Here is a 22,467-nt window from a genome sequence, read left to right on the forward strand (position 1 = left end):
AACCAGAGCAACGAAGAAGGTGAAGTGGAGCTAGTTGATGGATTAAACTTTCGCCGTATCCGGCCAGCAAAACTCTCAACACATCTTCCTTTTTAAAGAATGACTTCAGTGCCATTCTTTGTTCTTTTTTCAAAGAAAAGCTTAACTCCAAGTCTTCCAGAGAAGCGGCCAAAGCCGATTCGAATGACTGCTCTTCGCCAGCTTCTTTGTTTACGAGTAGCACGCGGAACCATCGCAACTCTGCCGTCAATATGTTAAGCCCGCCCACAGACTCTAAACACAATGTTGGCGTGACTAGAGTTTGGTTTTTCAAGCTCTTTTGTGCATTCATGCGTTTGAAGCGAATTCGCGGCTGATGCCCGAGTTGAAAAATCTGAACTTTGGCGTCAATTCGCGCCGCGTTAACCAATCAGGAGCCTGCTTGCTGCTGTCACGTGGTGATAAACTAATGGCAAGTCAATAGTGGATGAGAAACTCAAACTACTAAATTAAAACTCAAACTACTCAAACTACTCATCCAGGTGATCAGCGGCGCTCTGCGCTTGTTAACCCCGTCGAGAACAGTCTTTCCTCGGCCAGTCCTTCTGCCGTTTGCCGCTGGCTCTGATGTCTCTGTAGTGGTTAAACATGAGATATAATTCCTCTTGTGTTGATCTAATGGCTGATCTTTGGTCTCATGCATCTATAATTTGTTGCCTGCCAAATCGTTTTGACTGAGAGCAAAGTGAAGTTTCATAACTTTATTTTTGTAGGCTATTTAACTTGACCGTTGTAGCCTACTAATGCTGACTTTATGTTTGACTGAATTGTTTGCTTTATTTCTTGTATAGCTTCTTATACCAGCTTTTTACTTTACTTTTATTATGGCTATTATTGATCACACATAAACTGACATTTAACAAAAAGAGACTGGGTTGTGTTTTATGTGATAAATATATATGCACACTTATTGTCTGAACCACATATTAATGTGTTTTTATGTAAACAAAATGGTTGTGTTTTATATTTTGTTTGTTATAAATATACATTGCCTGAACCACATTTGTGTGGCTATTAGGGATGCAACAATACAGTTAGTCCACGGTTCAATACATACCTCGGTTTTTAACCAAGGTTCTCGGTTCGGTTCGGTTCTGATGGCTTGTCTCATAATTTTTTGGTTATTCTATTCTTAGGCGACAGGAACAGCAAGAGGTTAAGAAGAAAAAAGACCATTTTTTTATTGCAATACTCTTTCTTTATTTTACTTAAAAAAACTGAAAAAACTACCTTAAACTCAAAACTTTACTTAAAAAAAACCTTGTATTCCTAATGTATTGTATTAAAAAAAAAAAAAAAAAAAAAAAAAAAAAAATATATATATATATATATATATATATATATATATATATATATATATGATTTACACTGGCAGCTCAGAGCTGTACAGCAGCTTTAAAGTATGAAATTGAATGAATGTAAAATAAAACACTACATAGACTTAAAAAAAATACATTGATTCTTATTAAAGCTACTGTATTAGTTTTTCAGTCAAGAGCAGTGAGTGATTTACTCTTTGTCTTTTGTTGTTGTATTAACATTAAAGGGATAGTTCGTTCAAAAATGAAAATTCTGTCATCGAGAAATGAATACAGGTTTGAAACAATATTAGAGTGAGTAAATAATGACATAATTTTAGAGGTGAACTGTCCCTTTAAGGATCGCGTGTTCACTATAGGCTGCACTGTTGTCAATTTAAGACCTCCGTGCATCTAATATACAGACACACACGATTTTACTTTCACTTTAGACATAACCGACTGTGTTTATGTTAACCTTGTGTGTATTTGACAGTATTAGCGCAGTAAGACGACTATTTAGTCCAGTAATCACGTGTTTGACAGGCGTTTAGTGCGCGCGCTTGGAAAAGCACATGTTAAAACCGCGCACGCGAATGAAACCGGCAAGGCTTTAAAACGCATGCAAATAATGAACTTTTGTGATTGTGAGTAACTATAGTGTTCCGTGAGTATAACTCTACCACTAACGTTTGATGTGAATGCATGTCGCATTGTTCAGTATATTGGGATGGAGGCAAATGATAGAATTTGTAGAAAAATAAATAATTAAATGAAAACCGAAAAAAACACAATTCACAAGCGCGTATTGGACCGTGAATGCCGTACCGAACGGTTCAATATTATATTGAGTATTGTGGCATCCCTAGTGGCTATTAATGTTAAATATTTGTTTTCATGAAAATGAAAAGCGGCAGAGACTGGTGTTTTGACATATTTCGTATTATTGTAGCCTAAAATATACATACAGGAGTGAGAACAAGCTGTCATCCAGGCTCAGCTCATGGAGCACCTTGAATGCGCGTCTATTTTGTTCAAACATATATATATATATATATATACACTCACCTAAAGGATTATTAGGAACACCATACTAATACTGTGTTTGACCCCCTTTCGCCTTCAGAATTGCCTTAATTCAACGTGGCATTGATTCAACAAGGTGCTGAAAGCATTCTTTAGAAATGTTGGCCCATATTGATAGGAGAGCATCTTGCAGTTGATGGAGATTTGTGGGATGCACATCCAGGGCACGAAGCTCCCGTTCTACCACATCCCAAAGATGCTCTATTGGGTTGAGATCTGATGACTGTGGGGGCCATTTTAGTCCAGTGAACTCATTGTCATGTTCAAGAAACCAATTTGAAATGATTGGAGCTTTGTGACATGGTGCATTATCCTGCTGGAAGTAGCCATCAGAGGATCGGGACATGGTGGTCATAAAGGGATGGACATGGTCACAAACAATGCTCAGGTAGGCCGTGGCATTTTAACGATGCCCAATTGGCACTAAGGGGCCTAAAGTGTGCCAAGAAAACATCCCCCACACCATTACACCACCACCACCAGCCTGCACAGTGGTAACAAGGCATGATGGATCCATGTTCTCATTCTGTTTACACCAAATTCTGACTCTACCATCTGAATGTCTCAACAGAAATCGAGACTCATCAGACCAGGCAACATTTTTCTTCAAGTCTTCAACTGTCCAATTTTGGTGAGCTCGTGCAAATTGTAGCCTCTTTTTTCTATTTGTAGTGGAGATGAGTGGTACCCGGTGGGGTCTTCTGCTGTTGTAGCTCATCCGCCTCAAGGTTGTGCGTGTTGTGGCTTCACAAATGCTTTGCTGCATACCTCGGTTGTAACGAGTGGTTATTTCAGTCAAAGTTGCTCTTCTGTCAGCTTGAATCAGTCGGCCCATTCTCCTCTGATCTCTAGCATCAACAAGGCATTTTCTCCCACAGGACTGCCGCATACTGGATGTTTTTCCCTTTTCACACCATTCTGCTTCTGATTCCTGCTTCCTGCTTTGCTACTGTTCGGACGCTCTTGCTTACTGCTCCACGCTTTGCTCTATCGCTTCTATTTTTTACAACTTCAGCAAATCAGCACAGTGCTCAAACAACAAAGCTTGACTCCAATGATAAAATTAGGAACTCTGGTGACTGAATTCCTAAACAAAAAGCGGAATATTTCAACCGTCCAGCCTCCCACTGCCTTCAGCTTACATTCCGGAGAAGGGAAAACACAGCTGCCTACATTCAAAAGGATAAGAAAATGCCTCTTCTAGAATCTACTTGCTGCACAAACTGGCACAGACTTTTACAAAGGATTGCAGTTCTTGAAACAAAGTTATTTGCGGAACCATCCAACCAGACGAATCACACAGCAGAGCTTCATCATGATCGCCCTCTGCACACTGCCGGTGAGTCCCATAAATGTAGTGCTACTCAACATGTAGAGAAACAAGTAACTGATCAACACACTAATCGATGGCACAAACAGGGAGCAAGACCCAAAGGCACTCGAGACATCAGATTGTCACGAGCATCACATATTGCCGCAGTAGCAAGCTCTACCCCAGACACAAGGATTGCAAACACTAGTTTCCTACCACCAAATATACATCTTGAAAACAGATTTGAAGTGCTAATGAATGTGGGTGAGGAATCCCCAAACATGATGAATGTGACCGAACACATTGAATCAGCCCGTAGCTAACACTAATGCTAACAGGCGCTCAAGGTCGAGCAGACAGCGGCCCTCAGCTCAGAGCGCAGCCGAGCCCAGGACTCTGATAGTGGGCGACTCCACAATCAGAAACATTAGCAGCAGGGATACAACTACATGCTGCCTTCCACAAGCAACAGTCTCTGATGTAAACAGGGAACTTAAGAACATTCTGATGAAACATAAGACTGCAAATCGTCTTATCATTTATGTGGGAAAGAACGATATTCAGAGAGAGGAGTCAGAACTCCTTAAGAGGGATTTCAATTAACTTTTTGAAACACTTAGAAAACTGAAAGTTCAGCCGTTCATCAGTGGACCACTTCCAGCAAAAGGAACAAATAGGTTCTCACGGCTACTTGGGCTTAATACATGGCTGCAAAATACCTGCAACATGAAGGGAGTGAACTTTATCGACAATTTTAATCTCTTCTGGAGTCAGAGACAACTGTTTACATCAAATGGCCTCCCCCCAAACAAACTCGGTGCAAGAGTGCTAAAGGACAATATTTATTTTTCCCTTCATCATCCTTCAGCTGTGTGTGCTAACTCACTCAACCTTGATGGCACACACACACCAGTACAGAGTATGGACGATCGCAGGACTTCATTTCAGCATCTGAATGGACATGCGGTTGATACTGTCAGGATCCTGCCCTGACAGTCTTGTCTGTTTTGTCCTTGTTTAGTGTTTCTTTGTTTGTCTTGTGCTTGAGCACATGGCTGTGTCTTTGTTTGTGTGTTCCTCTTGTCCTGCCTCCTTGTTTTCCTTTACCACGCCCCCTTGTTTAGTCCTTGGCTGTTTCCGAAATCGCCCCCTATACCCTCATTCATTATTCCCTACATTAGTCCACTGATATAGTCCACTTCGAAAACGAGTGAGTGATTTCGGACACTAAGTCGCCGGAAAGGCAGCCGTTTTTGCAGTTTGTGCTTGCTGTTTGGCAGCTCCAGTAATAATGAAAAGATTTATCCTGAACTCTGCTACGGAAACTAGCATGTAACCTTAATCAAACAATATAATAATCATCTTAAAAAGGATCATTTATACCTGTATGCATGATATTGGGCTGGACCAGTGCGGTTCGGAAGATGGATGGATGATTGATTCAGCTGTCGGCACTATTTGAGGGAACAGCCATTTAGTGGTGTCCGAAACCATAGTGAACGTTATTAAGTGCACTCATACAATCCCACAATGCACCACAATAACGAGTTTGCAACCGATGTATGCTCGACAGCTAGAGAATACCCATAATGCACTGTGAGAGTCGCGCCGTGCATTGAATGAATTCCCGCGTTTCGCCAGGAGATGGCATCGACTCACACACTTTTTAAGACCAATGATATTGGGCCCACTCACTTATCGTCTCTAATTGAGCACGTCTGTTTACATACCCTGATAAACACTGATTAAACGCGTTAGTAGCTTTATTTTCACTTTTCTAATATTTTCTTCATATTCATAGAAAATAAAATCCTTTCCGATCTGATATATGATGGAAAAAAGGATCAGTGCGAGTTTGGCAAAAGGCGAATTCGAACCTCTGATCGATTTGCGTCAAATCTTATCGTCAAGCCTCTTACCCCTACACTGTTGCTGCTGATGAAGATTGTGTATTCCGTAGGTGTGTCTTCCTCAACCAGACGTTTAAACAAGCCGATATATTTAAATATATTTTTTGTAAATTGCATCTACTCCAGTAAAATGTTTCTGTTAAAGGACCCACCGACATTTTTTTTGCTTCTGACGCCCATAATATTAATAGTAGCCTACTATAAAGTATGAAATATATAGGCCTACTACAAATATTATTATTATCTTTTTTAATTAAATGCTTATAGTTACTTTATTATTCCCCTTTCCAAGTAAGTTCAGTGCCACACAAGTAAAGAGTTATAGGGTTAACTTTAAGCTTGTTGGCTCGTTTTTGGAGTAGTGGAGTAATGGAGAATGAGGGTACATAGGGCGAATCGGACAGCGGTAAGTTCATTCATTCAGTGCGCGACTCTCAGTGCGTTGAGAGTACACCGTCTGGTTGAGTGAGAGAACGTTTCAAACGCATAAGGAGTTGTTTCTCGTTTGCTCTCGAAATGCTCTCGCGGGACTTTGCTGTCATACGCCGATCGGGCATCGAACAAGCATATTCTCCAGCGCGTACATCTAATGTACACTCGTTATTGCGGTGCATGGTGGGATTGAATAAGTGCACTCAAAGACGTCCACTATTGTTTCGGACACCATTAAAAATGGATGTTCACTCAAATAGTGCCCTATTTAAGGGTATAGGGGGCGATTTCGAACACAGCCCACGTCTAGTCCTCATTTCACTAATTGTGCTCACCTGATCCTCATGCGCTCTGGTCCCTTTTTATTGTGCTACTTTCCCTCGTGTCCTTGCTGGTTCGTTGCGTTTGTGTGCATTCATTTTCTGGCTTAACTTGTCCTTGTTACTGCTGTTGATATCTTGCCAAGTTATAGTTCTTCGCTTTGTTTTTCCCTAGCTTTATTTTTTGCTTTTCTCTAGCTTTGATTTTGTTTCTCTCTAGTAGTGATGGGCAGACCGAGGCTTCGTGAAGCACTGAAGCAGTTGAAGCTAGTGATGGGCAGACCGAGGCTTCGTGAAGCACTGAAGCAGTTGAAGCAAATGTGTCATATTGTTTCGAAGCTTCGAATCAATCTGACACCCGTCTCTACGGCGCCATCTAGTGGTCATTTCCATGTGTTGATCTGAAATACCTTGACAATGATCCATGTAAAAAAAAAATTTTAACATCTGTCTGACAACTACATGATCTTGGTTTTGTAACCTGTAGCCTCGTCATTGTAAAGAACTATATATATTTTGTTTGTTATACAAAATGAACAGTAATAAAATAAATAAAGCCACAATGTGTCACATTTGTCACAAAACATTTTTATTCAAAAATATGAATTGCTCTGCTGTTGAAGGACTCAGCTGACTTCTTTTTTTACATATAATTTCTCCAGCCTTTGAAAAAATCCTCTCACAAGGGACACTTGTTGCTGGCATGCACAAATATTTTTGGATGATGTAAATACATGGATGATGTATTGTTGCAGAAGGCTAGCTGCCTATCACAATACACACATCTCACTTTATTTGGTGCTTCCAAATGGAAATGCTCCCACACCACAGATGTACGGCATCTCTTGCGTGCAGCCTCCATTTTTATATATTCTATTAATATATCTATCTATATATCACCTATGAATCTATATCTATATAATTCTATATATCTAACTTATGCTGTGCTATCTATCTGTCACTATCTAACTTAGCCTATATGAATGTGTCACTATATCTATACTATATGTCACTGTCTATACCTATCAGTCAATATATCTAATTTAAATCTAGCCTAAATATAACTAACCAAAGCGCACTATAAATCTCACTGCTATCGCAAAATCACTGCTATCGCAAAATCACTCTCCTCTCACAAAAACCCACGAGGTGAAGATGGATTTACTTCACTTTTAAACTGTGGGGAATTAGTTTCATACAGATGTGTGACTGTGTGGTTTGTTCCCGCCCCCTTTAATCAACGCAGTTTCGACAGGCGCCACCTGATGAAACACTTTGAAGCTTCATTTAGCCATAGTCACGTGACATGGGTGTTTCGAATCACAGTTCGGAGCAGTGTTTCGAAACATCTGCGCTTCGGGATCTCGGCAAAGCCCCGAAACGTCTGTTTCGCGTCTGCCATCCCTACTCTCTAGTTTAGTGGTCTTATTTTTCTCTCTCTAATTTCCTGCAAGGTTGCAATTTAGTTTTATTTTTTATTTTTCTTTGTTTCTAGTTCCAGTCTTTTATTTCTAGTATTTATTTAGCTCCTCGTTTGTTATAGTTTATTTTGAATTATTTATTTATATCTCTTTTGTTTTCTTTTTAGATTTCTGATAGTTAGTTGCAGTTTCCCTATTCTTAGGTTTTATTTTTGCTCTTGTTTATCTCTTGTTGTCTTGTCGTGTGTGTCTTGTGTTGGTTCCTGCCCTGTGTCCTGAGTCTCCCTTGGCCACTATCTCCATATCCCTGGAAGTCCAGACTGGAGCTGATTCTGGGAGAGGACATCAAGTCTCAGGTTCCTGGTGTTCCTGCCTGGGTTTTCCCACCATCTGCCTGGTGTTGGCTCCCAAGCAATCCTCTTCATGGTCTCCCTGGACTGGTCTCAGTGGTCATCCTCCCTGCCTGTCATGTGGTGTCTGTCCCCTGCCCTGCTGTTTAAACTCACACCTTGTCACTTACTTGTTGTGCCCTGTCTAGAGTCTTGTTATTAAAGTCTTCGTTGTTCACTCTGCATCTGGGTCCGCAGTTTCAGAAACCCTGTGTCACATGCCTGTCCTGTCTTGTGTGCACATGTGGGTTTTGTTAGTGTGGCCATGTGCCTCTGTCATTGTTTGATCCCTCCCCCTTGTTATCTGATTAGTGTTTGATTTCCTCCACCTGTTCCCTCCTGATTCTTCCCCTTTATATAGTTCCCATGTGCTCACAGTCTTTGTGGTTACGTTGTTATGTCTACGTCTCCCGTTTCCCCCCGTGATTTCTTGTGGTATGTTTTTTGTGTTATTTTATGTTTTATTATGTGTTTTGCCCCCTCGTGGGTTTTTGTTTTGTATTTATGTTTGTTTTTGTTAATAAATCCTCTATCTGCACTTGAGTCCTCGCACCTCAGTTTTCTTTCAGCGTAACGTGACAGAACGTAACCACCACTATGAGGACTCAGCAGAGAAGGAGGTCACCGCAAGGACCTTCCTCTTTTGTCTCCTGTCCCCTCTGGGACCGCATAGTCCAGTTCAGTTCCCTGAGCACTATGCGGCAAGAGGGAACTGAGATGAGAGAGTTTGCACGGGAGTTTAAGAGGGCTGCTAAAGGACTGGGATACAGAGATGAGTCTCTTAAGGAGCTCTTCAATTATGCCCTCGACGAACCATTTGATTGGATCATAATGAGAGCGCTGGAGGGGACAACATTCGAGGAGGCGGTGGATTATTTCACTGGCCAGAGGAAAAGGGCCCCTCCCCTGAGTCCGGTGGCTCCATTTCCGGTGGTTCCTGTTCCGGTGGACCCAGTTCCAGTGGTTCCGAAACGAAGGAGGAGGAGAAAGGTTCCCTCCATCCCGGTTCCGGCGGACCCTGTTCCGGTGGTCCCTGTGCCGGTGGTCCCTGTGCCGGTGGATCGTGTTCCGGCGGACTCTGTTCCGGTGGTCCCTGTGCCGGTGGTCCCTGTGCCGGTGGTCCCTGTGCCGGTGGTGCCTGTGCCGGTGGTCCCTGTGCCGGTGGTCCCTGCGCCGGTGGTCCCTGCTCCGGTGGCCTCCACTCCAGTGGTCTCAGCTCCGGTGGACCCCCTTCCAGTGGTCCACGCTCCGGTGGTCCCCATTCCGGTGGATCCTGTCCCTGGGGTCCGTAAGCGGAGGAGGAGAGGGAAAGCACGCTCCGTGACTGTTCCAGTGGTCCCTGTGCCGGTGGATCGTGTTCCGGTGGTCCCTGTTCCGGTGGATCGTGTGCCGGTGGTCCCGGTGCCGGTGGATCTTGTTCCGGTGGTCCCTGTGCCGGTGGATCGTGTGCCGGTGGTCCCTGTGCCGGTGGATCGTGTTTCGGTGGTCCCTGTTCCGGTGGATCGTGTGCCGGTGGTCCCTGTTCCGGTGGTCCCTGTTCCGGTGGATCGTGTGCCGGTGGTCCCTGTGCCGGTGGATCGTGTTCCGGTGGTCCCTGTTCCGGTGAATCGTGTTCCGGTGGTCCCTGTGCCGGTGGTCCCTGTGCCGGTGGATCGTGTTCTGGTGGATCGGGTTCCGGTGGATCAGGTGCCGGTGATCCCTGTGCCGGTGGTCCCCGTGCCGGTGGTCCCCGTGCCGGTGGTATCAGGGACGGCGGACTCTGCTGTGCCGGAGGTGCCGATCGGGCGCCCCGCGCCGCCCCGGCGCCCTGCTCTTCCCGTGCCGCCCCGGCTCCCTGCTCTTCCCGCGCCGCCCCGGCTCCCTGCTCTTCCCGCGCCGCCCCGGCGCCCTGCTCTTCCCCCGCCGCCCCGGCGCCCTGCTCTCCCCGCGCCGCCCCGGCGCCCTGCTCTCCCCGCGCCGCCCCGGCGCCCTGCTCTTCCTGCGCCGCCTGAACTCTGCTGGCCGCCTGAACTCTGCTGGCCACCCTGGCCGTCCCGGCCGCCTGAACTCTGCTGGCCGCCTGAACTCTGCTGGCCACCCTGGCCGTCCCGGCCGCCTGAACTCTGCAGGCCGTCTGAACTCTGCTGGTGTCCCCGGCCCCCCCGGCCGCCTGAACTTTTTGTGATCCCCGTCTCTCCCTTGTTTTCCCCTTCCTTTTCTGTTTCTCCCTTGTCTGTCCCTCCCGTCCCGTCCTGGTCAGTCCCTCCCGTCCCGCCCTGGTCAGTCCCTCCCGTCCCGCCCTGGTCAGTCCCTCCCGTCCCGCCCTGGTCAGTCCCTCCCGTGCCGCTCTGGTCCGTCCCTCCCGTGCCGCTCTGGTCCGTTCCTCCCGTGCCGCCCTGGTCAGTCCCTCCCGTGCCGCCCTGGTCAGTCCCTCCCGTCCCGCCGTGGTCCGTCCCTCCCGTCCCGCCCTGGTCCGTCCCTCCCGTCCCGCCCTGGTCCGTCCCTCCCGTGCCGCCCTGGTCCGTCCCTCCCGTGCCGCCCTGGTCCGTCCCTCCCGTGCCGCCCTGGTCCGTCCCTCCCGTGCCGCCCTGGTCCGTCCCTCCCGTGCCGCCCTGGTCCGTCCCTCCCGTGCCGCCCTGGTCCGTCACTCCCGTGCCGCCCTGGTCCGTCACTCCCGTGCCGCCCTGGTCTGTCCCTCTTCGTCCCTCCCTGGTCTGTCCCTCCCGTCCCTCCCTGGTCTGTCTTTCTTGCCCCGCCCTCGGCTGATGGAGCGTCTGGTAGCCGCTCCGTAGAGAGGGGGTTATGTCACATGCCTGTCCTGTCTTGTGTGCACATGTGGGTTTTGTTAGTGTGGCCATGTGCCTCTGTCATTGTTTGATCCCTCCCCCTTGTTATCTGATTAGTGTTTGATTTCCTCCACCTGTTCCCTCCTGATTCTTCCCCTTTATATAGTTCCCATGTGCTCACAGTCTTTGTGGTTACGTTGTTATGTCTACGTCTCCCGTTTCCCCCCGTGATTTCTTGTGGTATGTTTTTTGTGTTATTTTATGTTTTATTATGTGTTTTGCCCCCTCGTGGGTTTTTGTTTTGTATTTATGTTTGTTTTTGTTAATAAATCCTCTATCTGCACTTGAGTCCTCGCACCTCAGTTTTCTTTCAGCGTAACGTGACACCCTGACAGATACACCCCACAAGGACAATAATAACACCACGCAGCCACAACAACCATTTCTCATGGACACACTCCCAGCTGAGCCCCGCCCTCAGAGCTCACCACAGACAGACTGTGACGGATTAGAACTACTCCAAGTGACACAGATCAAGGCACTAAACAGTAACATCTTAGCCCAGACTGTCGAGTCTGTGGATGCACTCGTAAAAATGGGGACCATCGGGGGTGAGACTGATGAACTCTTACAACTTATATGTGGTATAAACAATAAGCTGGATGTAATGTCTAAGTCACTCCTTGAACAGGACGATAACATATTTCAGCTTACTTACTTGCTTACTTCAGATTCTGGAGCGCATTTGATTGGACAGAAGATTTTGATGAGAAGGTGAAGTCTGCGATGTCATCAAAATCTGTAATTCGTTTTAACGGAAGTGAGAGACTAAGTTTTGAATGCTTATATCAGCCGTCCTACCTCCATTTTGTTGACAGTTTTTCAGCATCCCTCCACCACCCCTTCTCCACATCTTGCCCTATCTTTTAGTTCTAAACCACTTACATGCGGGGGGTACTCTGGGTTCGGGCCGAAGTCCGAGCTCGAAGCCCTCCCCCCCGGACAGCACGCCAAATACGCAATTCAATTAACTCTCTACAAATTATATGTAAGTGTGAACTCGTGAAGTGCCTATAGGCGGTGCACAACACGCGTACACTCTGCTTATTACACACACAGGGCAGCAGCACACAAACATTTTTAAATATGAAAAATTAAAGGATTAAAATGTAAAAGATTATTATTGTGTACATAAACATACAAATGCCTACATGTCATATTGGATAGTCATTGCATGTATCAGAATGACCTGTTTGCAGTAATGATGAGCAAGCAGGCGTCATTGGATGAGCAGATCTGTTTCCTCACTAGCTAGAGAAGCATTACATTTTTCTGCTTGCAGATTCCACCATGTGAATACTGGCAGGGAAGGGAAGGGGAGATGAGACTCTGATTGGTTTATTACGCCCAAAACACACCCATGACACATTAAGAGACTAGGGACAACCCTTTTAGACCATGCGCCGGGCGCACCAACCATCATTAAACTAGCAAAAGTGGATTCGGACACGCCCTAAATGCACCTGCGCCGTGCGCTTTAGATGAAAAATCTTTATTCATCAGCGCAGGCAGAAACAGCTGTAAATACTGTCAATTATCAAAGAACGCTTTCATTCATCATTATTTAGTATATTTATAATTCAGGATCACAGTAAACTCATTAAGGATTACTTACAGGAAATATAAATGATAAAACACCATATATTTGACAGTATTTGACAGTAATATTTGTCAAAATATGCTGAAAATTCAGCTTTGCCAACACAAGAATAAATACAATTTTAAAGGGGTGGTAAAACACATTCTTTCGAAGGCTTGACTGTGTTTGTGGGGTGCACTGTAACATGTGTTCATGCTTTGTTTAAAAAAAAAATTCATTATTTTTCATACTTTACCTTTATTCTACACTGCTCTGTCCCTCTTTGTAAAAACATTCTGATGGTTTCCAGGTTCTATGAAGCAGGGCCCTCAAAAATACGCAATGGGCTCAGATTGGTTAGCTGGCCCAGTGTGTTGTGATTCGCTAACCGCCTAGTGCACGTTTTTTCGGAAACGTCACGCTCCTTACCTTTACCGGTAGACTGTGCTTTGGTAGCATTAGAAACAATGGCGTCAATAAAGCCATACAAATTTGAGCCCGAATCGGACCCAGAAAATTTTAGCGAAGATGATCGAGCAGAACCTGTTCAAGAACGGCTGTTAAACGACGTTTCAGAATGGTTTGTTTTTTGTTGTTGTTGTTGTCTCATACTTTTTAGATACGTTGTAACGTTGTATGTAAGTTAAGTTTGTAACGTGAGGTGTTTGTCGGATAACGTTAAGTATGAATGAGCATTTAACAAACTGGTTTGCAGAGCCAAACAGCGTTGTCATTTGTTTACTTCCTTGCTACAACGTACAATTAACAATACGGACTATTACAGGAAAACACATCGACGAAAAATAAATCACATTTACAGGTTGTGGCCCGTAAAACAGCTTCTGTTTTTAAAGTTGGAATTGCTCCATCTTTCAGGACCAGCCGTTGTGCGAATCCTGCATTGAACTCGCAAAGATTGTGGAAGCTATCCCCCGTAAAATGTGCAGTACAGAGAGCGAGATTTGGGTAATAATTATGAGGGACTGAGTTAAAAATACATTTTAACCATTGATCCCTAACTCCCCGTCCCTAGGAAGGCTGAACAAAGTGGACGTTCAATCCGGATGAAAATAACAGTGTTTCGTCGGCATTGCGGCAAAAACACTCCAGCCTACTAACCAGATTTGCTGTTCACAGCCCACAGCACAGCAGATAGACGGCATGTTGCAATTCAGTCCTATAAATGGCGCCCACGCCACTGTGTGACGTCACATGAAATCTAGAAGAATACCACAACAACGTGTAATCGTGTTTTACCATCCCTTTAAATGATTTCAAATAGAAAACAGTTATTATAAATTGTAATAATATTTCACAATATTTCTGTTTTATGTGTCCAAACTTTTTTTTACTACATGTAAAAACCACACCGAGATACAAAGTAAAGATAATCTCACCTTACACAGTCTGTTGTAGAATTTCTGGGTTTTCGAAACTCCATTTCTCCAACTGGGCCTGGCCTAACACCCTAACATCAGAGACACATTCAACATGGCATCACAATAGCTACAATATGCACAGTAATAGTACAGTTCACATGTTACATGACTTACCAGTGTCCTTGGTTTATGCCAGATCTGCTCTGTGTCTGTGTAGCTGTGCACCGGCGGGAGAACAGCAGGAATGTTTAGCTGTGAAAAATGGGCAGTCTGATAAAGAAGTGCAACCAAATGATTGCATAAGGCACAGCCCGCCACACAGGAACAATGGCTGCTCACCAAAACAACAGGTTTGGAGTGCTTTAGCATCATCTAGGGAGAAATAGAAGCTTAGATGAGATATCGCTTGACAGATAAAGCATTCATAAATAATGCTGTATTCTGAGGCTCACAGACAAAATATGAAAATGTATTAATTGGTAACAATTTTTAAACAATTTGCTTGGATAATTTTAATTTCGTTAACCATTGCCCTAACAATAACCCTACTCTCAAGTCGTGTGGCTTTTCACTTTTCTTCATGGAGCTATGACAGACTGCCCTCACGCTGACCTCTCCTGTCACCTTGTCTTTCATTGACACTGCGAGGAAGGACGACGAACACACAATTTGAGACTGTAACGTTACACTTTTACACAGTATCTTGACAGTATCTCTATAAAAGAAAACTCACAAACTCACAATTGAAAGATAGCTATTAAGTCTGTCAGTCATAGTCGAACAAAACAGCTAGCGTTAACATTAATGCTAACGTTAGCTGCTACAATAACATTTCAACGTAATGACTTACCCTCGTAATTATCAGTTTTGGGGGTAACGCATTACAAGTAACTTGAGTTACGTAATAATATTACTTTTTCCAAGTAACTAGTAAAGTAACGCATTACTTTTCAAATTTACAGCAAAATATCTGAGTTACTTTTTCACATTAATTTGACTGACAGCTCTCCTGTCCCCATGTTGAGAAAAATAAGTGCAGAGGCGTTGTGTGTAAACATGATGGTTATTGTAGTTCTAGACTAAATGTGAGCATTTATTTATCTCACAAAGATTATGTAGGCTACTCCTTAAAATGAATAAAATCAGTCAAATGCAAAATCAGAGTACTATGCAAACCTCCAATAATTAAATTTTAAATAAAACAACTATTTTTATGCATTCTACCTTTATATTTAATTTACCAATGTCTTGCTACTGACCTTTGATGATGAAAATTACTAGATTTTTTGTTTTTATTGGTAAAACTTTTTTCTCCTGCCTCCTAATCTACCATTATCCAGAATGGCAGCAGAGCTGCGCCCTCTACTGTTCATGCGTCAATTTGCATTTTTACCTCAGCCTGGGGCTTATTATTTAAATTTTGGTATGAAGAGGTCTTTATCGTTGCACAAAAATATAACTTTTTTGTTAAAAAAAAACTAAACAAAAAACAAGTCCAGCCCAGGTGAGAAAAAGTAACGCAAAAGTAACGTACCGCATTATTTTTCTTAAAAAGTAAATAAGTAACTCAATTAGTTACTTTTTAAGGGAGTATCGCAATATTGTAATTCATTACTTTTCAAAGTAACTTTCCCCAACACTGGTAATTATCGATGTAGCTGGCGATATACATCTTAAATCCCTTTTCCCGTTTGCTATAGGGAGTGGTACATGACTTCTTGACAAGTCGGTCCACATCATTGATAGTCAGACGAGGTAGGTCTTGAAGACAGCGAGTGTAAAAGAGAGCCATGTTTGCCGGTTTGTCTGTCAGTCAAGTGAGCAATAATTATACATTTGTCAACGAGATAATTTAACTGCCATAAGGACCAAATGCTGAACTGTCACACTCTGGAATTTAATATTGGTTTGGGTAAGAGCTAATTAGAAAATAAATAACTTGAATTTTTAAATTAAGTAGAGCATGATCTCATACATTTTGGATACATTTTTAATGTGTGATGAGAAGTTTTTAAGTCATTTTTAAAAATGTGTGTGGTGATGGAAATGACGGTGTTGTGGAAATTACAATTAATTAACGTAAATGTAGAGAAACAATACATAAATATAAAAAGTATTGTAATATATTATAATATAAACTCTGGCAATCCATATCAATCGTACTTATAAATGTAATTTCCACCACACTGCCCTCTGTGGTGGAAATTACATTTCTGTAGTTTTTGGTGAAAAAAATGGAAGATAGCTTCACTGATTAGCTTTGAATTAATACTTAGCATTTCATGAATGCAAAATAGCCTACTCTTATTTAACTTAAACTGTTTAGCTTTTTAAAAACCCCTGAGAAGGTACAGCATGTTTGGAAATGATGTAGAATAAATATATTAACTGTTCAAGCAATATTTAGCTTGATTTTTCTTAATTTGTTGTTGATGTGCTCTGATGTCACTGAATATTTCCATAGAAACCACCAAAACAATCTTTCACCCAAACTTTTTAAAGTGACATTACTGTGTTGTGGTGGAAATGACACCAATACTGTGTGACAGCTATATTTTGTATAAAAAGTAATATTGATAGTGGTCTCACATTCAATATTATAACGTATCTTAATTCGTTTACTAGTGCTTAATTCAGGTGCGTTAATAGTTACCAGATAAGTTATATTTTTAAACTGTATTTTCATCTCACAGAAAGGGGAATTTGTCCAAAATGATATGTATTTTTAAAAATATGACCAAAGAACATAAAATTGCCCATAGTCTAAGAATCACTCATAAGCCAATCCGGAAGTTCGACGTGCATTAAGTTTATTGCCTGAACGCAGCATCCCTAATCAAACACACCTGGACAGCTCATCAGGGTCTTCAAGATTAAGCTGCTAGAAAGCTTCAGGCAAGTGAGTTTAATCAGGGTTTAATTTGCTTCAATTTGTTTAACATGCGTTTTTGCTTTAAAATCCCCCTGACCCTCCAATTCAGTGCATTTCCCCACAGGTTCAGTGTGAGCTCGCTGGTTGAGAAGATGGCCGCTGGTTGAGAAGATGGCCGCTGGTTGAGAAGATGGCCGCTGGTTGAGAAGATGGCCGCTGGTTGAGAAGATGGCCGCTCGACTGTTCTGCTCGTTGATTGTTGTTTTATTGTGTTCCTCTGGATGCTGGAGCGCAAGAGTCGAACGATCCACAGGTAAGGTCTTTTATCATCTTTACACAGCGCGAAGAAAATATATCAATAAGTACAAAATATGACTTTAGGCAGTCAGGGCATTGGTTTGTAAATATACAGTAGGCCTAGACGTCCAGTGAAAGTTGAACAACTTTGTATTTCTGTTTTGTGTCGCTCTGTATGCTTGTGCACAACAGATGCTGAAGGAGTAGAAACAGGTGAGGTCTTTTAAATGGATAGTTCAAGCTGCGAATAAAAGTTGAGTTGTTCAGCATTCAGTGATCTGCTATTATACAAACCCATGACAGGGAAACCAAAGCCAGGAGTGTGTCCAAAAATCAAACCTGGAGTAGTAGGAGTGTGTGTAGAGATGTGTTCCCATGACAGCGACTGTCCGAAAGCTGAGAAATGCTGCAGCAATGGATGTGGACATACATGTACAGCTCCATATGAAGGTATGTTATACTGATGCATGGGCCAGTAACCCTTCAATATATGATATAATATAATAAATCCCATGCTGGCAAAAAGTCGTAATATGCACAGGAAACATGACACAGACAGACATACAGTACTTTTTTTTGTTTGTTTTTTTCTCTCTTCCACACAAACATCTGTTTTGTCTGAGCGTTTGGTTAACCGTTGTGGAAAACCATCTGATGTTTAACATTTATTTTGGATCCGTGCGGTACAGGTCTTAATATAGTAATATAGTCAGTTTAATTTAATATTAATCAAACAATTGTGTATCTGGGAAAGTTGAATATTTTCCCTATAGATATTTGGTTTTGACTTGATGTGCTAAATTTGGTGTTACCAGTGAGTTTAAAGTATATTTGCTACATTTTGAAGGGTTTTTTAATAGAGACTGAAAACAACACCATTTAGAAAATTTGTTCGTGACTCATTTTGCCTGCACTGGTCTCATGTATGTTTTAAATGCTGAGAGGCATTCAGTCATATACTGTTCTACAAACACATGACAGAGAAACCAAAGCCAGGAGTGTGTCCAAGCTATAAACTTGGAATAGTAGCACTGTGTGTAGAGATGTGTTCCCATGACAGCGACTGTCCGAAAGCTGAGAAATGCTGCAGCACTGGATGTGGACAGATATGTACAGCTCCATATGAAGGTATGTTATACTGATGCATGGGTCAGGTGTTTGTTTTTCTTCTCCTATTAAAGAGACTGAGGCATTCAGTGATCTGGTTTGTATAACCGCAAAGCCAGGAGTGTGTCCAAACAAATTCGTTGCACGTGCAACTTGTGCTGAGTTGTGTGTCGATGACAGCAACTGTCCGAAAGCTGAGAAATGCTGCAGCAATGGATGTGGACATCAATGTACAGCTCCAAAATAAAGGTATTTGTTATATTCTCTCACTCACACACTTTGTCCATGGACATCCCTGTGCCCCCTCTGGACCGATGGAGAAGGACTTGATGATGGCGTGTAATTTTCTCACTCAGACCACTGCTGCTTCTGCTACTGATTGCATTTAGATGGAAAATCTGCCCATAACTGCTGCTCTAGGGTCTTTTCTTTGTAATCGCATATTAGTGAAAAGGAGTAGGCAAAAGATCCTGTGTGTATCTGTCTTTGCGTTCGTCAAATAATTCAATTTCCAGCGTTTTTTCCCTTCGTTGAGTAATGTAGCCAATCACAGACATGCGTGTTGATTTCTAAAACGCAATGGCCAATCACAGGTGATGAAGTTAGAATCCTTTCATTGCTGGAGTTTGTCCAGTGTTGAGTTCTGCGCGCTCGCTAATCCTCTCTAAGTGTAGACCAGGGCCGTGCAGAGAGTTCGTCAGGGGCAGGGGCTCAAATGTAAAAAAGGGGCAATATGTAAATATGTATGTATATAGATAGATAGATAGATAGATAGATAGATAGATAGATAGATAGATAGATAGATAGATAGATAGATAGATAGATAGATAGATAGATAGATAGATAGATAGATAGATAGATAGATAGATAGATAGATAGATAGATAGATAGATAGATAGATAGATAGATAGATAGATAGATAGATAGATAGATAGATAGATAGATAGATAGATAGATAGATAGATAGATAGATAGATAGATAGATAGATAGATAGATAGATAGATAGATAGATAGATAGATAGATAGATAGATAGATAGATAGATAGATAGATAGATAGATAGATAGATAGATAGATAGATAGATAGATAGATAGATAGATAGATAGATAGATAGATAGATAGATAGATAGATAGATAGATAGATAGATAGATAGATAGATAGATAGATAGATAGATAGATAGATAGATAGATAGATAGATAGATAGATAGATAGATAGATAGATAGATAGATAGATAGATAGATAGATAGATAGATAGATAGATAGATAGATAGATAGATAGATAGATAGATAGATAGATAGATAGATAGATAGATAGATAGATAGATAGATAGATAGATAGATAGATAGATAGATAGATAGATAGATAGATAGATAGATAGATAGATAGATAGATAGATAGATAGATAGATAGATAGATAGATAGATAGATAGATAGATAGATAGATAGATAGATAGATAGATAGATAGATAGATAGATAGATAGATAGAATCGAAAAAACAGTAGCCTAATATTATGAAAAATTACTACATTGTATTCTTTTTAACCTTTTATTAATCAAATAATCTTGAAAGGAGTATCACAGTTTCATTCATTGACATTAAATCCTCATATTAGAATGATTTCTGAATGATCATGTGACACTGAAGAGTGGAGTAATGATGCTGAAAATACAGCTGTGATCACAGGAATAAATTATATTTTAAATTATTTTAAAATATTAAACCATTATTTTAATATATTTCGCAATATTGCTGTTTTTTATCAAATAAATGCAGGCTTGATGAACATAAGAGACTTATTTGATAATGCTGCATAATATTCAAAAATAGTGTATAATAAAGTCCTTTCACGTAACCATTTCGCCAGCCTACACGTCATATAATAGGCCTGTAGGAGCTGGTGGCACTTGGGTTTTGTTAACTTTGATAGTTTCATGAAATAGTAAACGGTGTATCAATATAGGATACATAACTACTTACCATTAATGCGACTTTTGCTGCTGTGGTTTTGTGCAGGGATTTGTTTGTTGTCTGTTAAAATCCATTTTGTCAGTGATGCAATTTATAAAATGAGCCAAACCGCAGGAAATTGTTCCACAAACGTTAGTTCGTCTGTTCATGTAATTTACAACCGATTTATGAATAAGAACAGAAAATTACCGCTTCACATCGCCCAATGGAATTTGAACTTGCTTTGCCAGATCACGATTGGTTGGTGTATATACATGACAAACGGGCATTGGTGAACTGTGTAATACTTTAAAATATATAGCTAATATATAGCTTTGTAATTAAATCAACACATTAGCTCTGATTATGGATGAAAAAAAATATTGGTTTACTTTTTTCCCGTGAGGCCACACACTCTCTGAAAGGACCATATTTGGCTCGAGAGCCGTTTCCGAACAGAGGAAAATCAGCAATCAATCAAAACGCACGCGACCCATAGCAACACGTTATGACAACGCCTCAACAGAAATTCTCCGACTTTTGAGCCGTTCGTTACTATTGTATGCATTGTCATGTCATAATAATCACATTTATTTAGTTTTATTGACCACGATATATTATCATTGATATTTGTCTGAAAGGGTCACTTTTGATTCATTTTGAAAAAGGGCAGGGGCTCGAGCACCCAAAGCCCCCCCCCCCCCCTCTGCACGTGCCTGGTGTAGACATGATGTAAATAAGAGATTCATTGTGCCGTCGCTTCACAGATTAATATAACGGAACTGCGAGATCGCGTTCATTGAATGAGTGACAGCTTTTAGTGACTGTAAAGGGAGCGATCTTTGCGCGGTCTAGGTGACGTATAAAATAATTAATAGGCTTGTAATATATTCAGAATTTGATTAAAACATTTGTTTTCCATTCTTGACAAGCGGCCACACGCTTCAATACATAGACCCATATCAGCATATGCATGCGGGATTCACTCTTGAAACTGATGACTGACAGTGATTTACATATTTATAATCGGGCTCATAAATGTCAGGAAACACGATTCCTGGCTGCATGTCAATATCCATGGATCACTGGATCTTTGGTAAGTTGTAAAGAACACTATATCAAGGCCAACCTTTCGTTTAAACAGAACGTCTATTTTACTCGTGTTTTCCCCTGTTAAATCCACTCGTGCAGCCGCTCTTCTGCCACTCAGTCCGGCTGAGGCGGTTTGTGCCGGCGGGAAAATGCCGTCGATGCAAACCCTCTATAATACTTGAATACAATTCGCTCTATAAGCAAAATGTTTTGGGCTCTGTATCTGAGATTGAATGCTGACATATGGACCGACTAAAGCTGTGAAGCCTGGTGAACGCCTCAATCCGACTGCCGAGAACCGTTGCCATGATGGCCGACGTGTTGCCCTGGACAATGCATGCAGTTAACGTTGCTGATATAACCACCAGAAAGAGTCTTCAAGAGATTGATTGAGCTCTCGCTTTCACCAATAAATCACATTGTTTCTATCTTCTGTGTGGGTTTTTTTTTTTTTTTTTTTTTTTATGCAATACTCACTGTTTGGATTTAATTTGGCAAAATACTTTATTACAAGAGTTCATTACTGAACCAGGGGCAATTTTAAATGTAAAAATGTGTATAATACTATAGACACAGCCACTTGATTGAGATTTTGTGATGGGATTACTTTATAATGTTATTGCAGTCTATACACATGTTGTACAGTTACTCTGAACCGTGCATTAATTTGAGTGGTGATGGATATTATGGGATGGCTTGCTGCAACTTGACCCTTAAGAAACTTCAATACTGTCATGAAACAAATCTGCTTCAAATTGAATTAAATGAATTGCTAATTACAACATTGAAATAAAAATTAAGGGTTTACAAATACTATAAAATTGGGACTAAAATGTGTTTTTGTTTTACCTGGTGTCTTTTTAAAATTGTCATTACATTGCTGTCTTCCGCCAGCCAATCGCTGCTTTACTGATCGTGGTTTTGAGTATCGCTGGATCTGCCCTCTTCAGTGAACACACACAGTAATCTTATATAACTTAATCCAGATATTTTAATCCAATCTGCAAATTAGTTTGAAGAACCAAATTAGCCAGAGATCAGTTATCACGATTAAAAGATCTGGGATCTGTCAAATCATCTCAGATGTATTAAGCGAGGTATGAAGAACAGACCCCTGAACCAAAAATCGATGCATCTCTTGATGGAAATAACATT

Source organism: Gobio gobio, assembly GCF_949357685.1.
Source record: "Gobio gobio genome assembly, chromosome: 24".
Lineage (NCBI taxonomy): Eukaryota > Metazoa > Chordata > Actinopteri > Cypriniformes > Gobionidae > Gobio > Gobio gobio.